The sequence below is a fragment of the Mytilus edulis genome, chromosome 9, assembly GCF_963676685.1.
Source record: "Mytilus edulis chromosome 9, xbMytEdul2.2, whole genome shotgun sequence".
NCBI lineage: Eukaryota > Metazoa > Mollusca > Bivalvia > Mytilida > Mytilidae > Mytilus > Mytilus edulis.
This window is the reverse complement of record NC_092352.1, coordinates 80,665,007-80,671,006: the sequence shown is the minus strand read 5'-3', so window position 1 is coordinate 80,671,006 and position 6,000 is coordinate 80,665,007.

Sequence of the window (6,000 nt, the reverse complement as noted above, 5' to 3'; positions counted from 1 at the left end):
TCTACCTAGTATGCCCATCTACCGAGTATGCCCATCTACCTAGTATGCCCATCTACCTAGTTTGCCCATCTACCTAGTATACCCATCTACCTAGTATTCCCATCTACCTAGTATGCCCATCTACCTAGTATGCCCATCTACCTAGTATGCCCATCTACCTAGTATGCCCATCTACCTAACTTTATACGATTATGTGCCTGTCTATAATTGAAATTTATGTGTCTGTCTGTACGACTTAAATTTTTCGGTCGATTGTTTAACTAATGTTTTCATAACGTAGGTAACATAATCTTATTTACGAATATTTAGATTTTTGGGGAAGGGTAAAATGAAAACATGTTTGTCTAAGCGCTTGGATAATTCGCATACGACAAAAATAAGGAGAAGCTTATCAATTTATAAATGTCGGTTTAGTTGTAGTATCCTATTGTAATGCTTTTTGAATAAATTTTGTATATCAATATTAGTTGCAACTATATTGATTGATGTTTGCTTAGGCCGAGACCAAATTTACAATAGGCAGATAATGATTCAGGCCGTGGTATCTTAGACAAATGCAAAAATAAGGATATCTTATATAACTTGAAAATGAGGGTATCTTGGATAACTTCAAAATGAGGGTATCTTGGATAACTTCCAAATGAGAGTATATTGGATAACTTCAAACTGAGTGTATCTTGGATAGCTTCCAAAATAATTTTTTTTTTAGATTAATGCAAAATGAGTGTGTCCTGGATAACTTAGAAATGAGGGTACTAAAAATTAATACCTTGGATAACTTTAATATGAGGATATCTTGGATAATTTCAAAATGAGAGTACTTGGATATCATCAAAATGAGGGTATCTTCGATAACTGCAAAATGAGGGTATCTTAGTTTATTGCAATATGAGAGTATCTTGGATAAGGACAGGCAGTATGCCATTCAACAGGTCTCTTACATATCCACCAAAAGGGTTGTTTTAAGGTGTGTTATTGTATTTATTTACCCCTTGAAATAAGTACTGACATTCAGACAATATCAAAGGAAATTGAAACAGACAGACATTTTGTTGGTTTAAATGTTTTACCTTCACATTTGGATATCTGAGATTCTTTTCTATTACATTTTAGTTCATTCGAAAACCTTACTGCGAACTAAAGTTGTTTAAATCTTTATTATTTCCTCTTTCATTGATAGTTTTATTGGCTATCATACTCTATTACGTAATGTTTTGAAGAGAAGCGGTTGATGACGTTGATAAGTAAGACTAAAACGGGTGTGAAGATCAGAAAGATTACATAACGATCCCGTAGTTCGATCTCCAATAAATTTACTTAGTGCAAATGCAAACTTAACAATACCTTCGCAGTGTGTCTGTAAAATTGAATTACTTATCGCTGTAGGTCTTCTCACATTTTAAATAAAAGGAATATTTATGATACGTATTTTTTTAATTTTATGCTTTTGAAGTTACTGCTACGATAATATCGAATAGATCGCGTATTGGACATTTGTCTCTAAACTTGAAATTGGGAGGAGAACAAACATATATTTTGTATATCTTATATAAATGTATATTGTAAGCCTTATGGAAACGAAAATAAAATCTTTAAACGCACGTTCTAATGATTGAACGGTTTCCAACGTCCAATTCGAAAATTTGTTTTGATGAAAAACAATGATTTAGTTATTGATGTGCAAATGTAAAGATATTTTCATGTACATTGAGGAACCCTATGTTTATTTTTGATTGTTCATTATTAATTCTTATTCCGACCTAGTTACAAACCATGTTTATACTGTATATACTATATAGTTACTTATTTCTATGTCATTACAGTTGTTTTATTTTAATCCATACCACGTCTTCTTTTTTATATTTATAATTGTTTCAATTAAAATCCACAACTTTGGATTTCTTAACCTTCTTTGAAACATTTAACAAATGACTGTAATATTATTTTCTGTCTAACCAGAAATAACATAAAAAATGTGATGTACACTGAAGTACCCGTAAAGTTGGTTTTTAAAAGTGTGAACCCCGTTTTTTTTTTTTTTTATGTTTTTTAGTTTTTTTTAATAGACAGAACAAAATATAAGTAATTCCTTAAAATTCAACCTGTCCAATGCTTAATTCCGTTTTTAAGGAAGAAATCATGAAAATAAACAAAGATGAAGTCACGGTCATTCACATGACAAAATTAAGTCTTTGAGCTGATAGACAAAAATTCAATCCAATCAGAAAAAAAATATTTATTTTTCTGATACTTAAATCCAACACGCCTTTCTTGAAATTTTTAATGTTCATTGTAAGCCTTTTGAAGACGAAAAAAATCTTATGATTGAATGGTTTCCAACATCAAATTGGAGAATTTGTTTGAAAACGACGATATTTATTTATTTGGAAAACAATTATTTAGTTATTGATGTGCATATGTAAATATACGGTATATGCTTAAGTTATAATTGTTGATTATTTATTCTTATTCCGCCTTAGTTACACACCATGTTTTATTCTATACGGTGACCTACATAGTTGTTTATGTCTTATTCCGCTCTAGCTACACACCATGTTTTATTCTATACGGTGACCTATATAGTTGTTTATGTCTTATTCCGCCCTAGTTACACACCATGTTTTATTCTATACGGTGACCTATATAGTTGTTTATGTCTTATTCCGCCCTAGTTACACACCATGTTTTATTCTATACGGTGACCTATGTAGTTGTTTATGTCTTATTCCGCCCTAGTTACACACCATGTTTTATTCTATACGGTGACCTATGTAGTTGTTTATGTCTGTGTCATTATGTCACTTGTGAAGAGTTGTTTTATTTGAATTCATACCACATCTTCTTTTTCATATTTATAACTCTTGTTTCAATTAATATCCACAACTTTAAATGTCATAGCTTTCTTTGCAACATTTAACAAATGACTGTAATATTTTTTTGTCTAAGCAGAAATAACATAAAAAAAAAGATGCACACTAAATTATCCGTGTAGTTGTTTATTTAAAAGTGTGCACCCCATTTGTTTTATATTATTTCGAATAGACATAATTTAATATTAATCTTTCCTTATAATTCAAAGCTTAATTCTATTTTTAAGGAGTAAATCATGAAAATAAACGCAGATGAAGTCACGGTCACATGATAAAATTATGTCTTTGAGCTGATAGACAAAAAAATCATCCAATCAGATTTTTTTCATTATTCCTATATTTTGAATCTGTAAGTCCAACACACTTTTCTTGATATTTTTAAAACTTCACCAGGAACGTTCATATCCAAATATTTTGAAGGCAAAAGTACGTAGAAATGTAAGGAGATAAAGGATCAAAATGGATCTTGAAAAATGACCAAATGCATTGAATGTCAATGAATGTGGGGGTGGGGGTGGTGATAAGTTTATCCTGCCTTGGTTTTTTTTAACATAAATTGTAATCCTGCCTTTGTTTTGACAAGTTGGTCATTCAGCCCTTATTTACAACTATAGTATTCCCCCTATGAAAATCAAATGGAAGCTCCCTAAGCAATCATTAGTATTCCAAATGAAAATATGGTGATGTTAGTAATTGTTGGCAATGCATTATAGGATACGTTATGTTCCGTCAAATTCATTGACGGTCCTTTTGATAATGTCCATAAATAAATATTAGTCAGACATTACTTGAACGCATGTATCTATACATACATGTCCTTGGCATTGATTGATTAACGAGTTCATCTTTTTTAACAAATACAAATGGTCAAATATTCAGGTCAAATAGCATTGTATTTCTACAGTCTCTTGACGCTAACATTCATTTATATAAATGATATTTTTTTTTTCTTTTCTTCGTTCATATTTTACTATTTAAATAAATATTTGATTAGAACGAACCTTTGTTTCACTATTTTAAATCAAATATTTACCATTTTCGGTGCAATCATACCACATCTTTTTTTTTTATATCTTGAGTCTAATAAATAGTTCAGAGTTATCTTTCCTTTACCTGACAGATCAACAACATTAACATTATGGATAACGGAGAAGAGTCTTTAGAAGATAAGTTTTTTTCATCTATGAAATGATTCATAATAAATACTTTAAATCTGTATAAGAACTGAAAAAAAACTATATGTTATATTTCAACCAAAACAGAGCTGGGCAAATTTTCTATAGCAAAGTTATTTATTAAACCACAAGTTGTGTTATATACATGTATCTGTAGGTTGTATACCCATGATACTAACTCTTTGTTGAAGGAAGCATGAGGATTAAATTTATCTCCGCATAAAGATGGTATTCATAGTCGGTACAATTTTGCTCTACATACATTTGAAAGACAGGATTAGATGCTACAAAATTTAAAACTGATGATAAACTATATAACCAAATTAAATATTCTTTTTATAATAAGATGAATACATACAATTCAAAATTACTTCTATATATCTAAAATTTATCTGAGACAAAAACAGAGGACTGCATATAAAAAGAATCATTTTTTAAAAGCCAAACAGTTGTAAACATCTAATTTAAAATCCCTAGTTTTTGGTGGGGTTCGTGTTGCCTATTCTTTAGTTTTCTATGTTGTGACATGTGTACTATTGTTTGTCTGTTTGTCTTTTTCATTTGTAGCCTTGGCGTTGTCAGTTTATTTTCGATTGATGAGTGTGACTGTCCCTCTGGTATCTTTCGTCCCTCTTTCATGTAAGTCGCCCTAATCTAGAAATTAAAATAAAAGATAATGAAACACATAGACCAAAGGCTAGGTAAATTTTGTAATAAATTTATGATGATGATGAATATATTTTTTTTCTAGATTGTAAACTGAACTCACCTCTAAGAGATCAGTTATTTTTTAAAACTCAATAATTTAAAATCTGGTTTTAAAAATGTTAAACAACTTTTAAAACCTCAAGCTGTACATGTGGCAACGGTTAATGACTTTATAAACCAATCTTTAGTGCTGCGATAATAGGAATCATGTCCTTCACAAGTTAAACACTAATTTACTTTGTTCTTGTTTCATGTTTAAACGTGTAATTACTGAATGTTGTGGGATAAAATGATGTAATGTTTTGTTTATGTTTTGCTTGAAACATTTAAGATGAAATTTGCCGCAAAAAATCATATAAAGATATAGGAAGATGTGGTTCTTAGTGAGACATTATAAAAAACGGAGAAATAAATTATTAGGTCTTTTCTAGCTGCTAGAATACTCTCCATGAAGAAATAACACACTTCCATAACATCAGGCTTATTGAACGGACTAAAACATAATGAGATCATTGTACATCATAAATTTTGAATACATTACCAAACAACTTTCCTGCATTCCGATAAAGTGTCTAGTTCCGCGATTCGCCCATTGTGATGTTCCTCACCTGTACCCGCCATTAACCTGAGGTTCCTTTGCCAGTTAATGAATTAGGGAAATATATTTTTTTTATATGGCCTTCCCAATTTATAGGGATATATTTTTTTAGACAAAAAAGTATCTACCTATCTAGATTTTTTCGTTTTTAATTTTATACAGTTTACTGTCTTTCTAAGAAAAGTTGAATAAAATCAATGTTTGGCATACGTTTTGATTTGTATTACCCGGAATGCAATATATTTTGAAATAACGTTTTTGGAGAAGCCGAGGCATGCAGTGACATGGACATACCTTGACCTATAATGATTTACTTTTATAAATTTTTATTTGGATGGAGAATTGTCTCATTGGCACTCATACCACATCTTCCTATATCTACATTGGAAAATTCTTTGATTAATTGTTCTTCAAATATTAGCTAAGCGCGAACTTGTATATGTTTTTATCTATACTTCTTCTGCTACTTATGACAATTATCACATGTGCATCATAATTTCTGAATACTTTGAATCATTCCGATAAAGTGTGTAGTTCCGGGCTATCTGCTTTTTTACCCATTTTCTGTCATAGTCCTCATCTACACCTACCTTTGACCCATAGTTTCTTTTCACCCAGTAAATAAACTGGGAAAATCTTATTTTTGTAC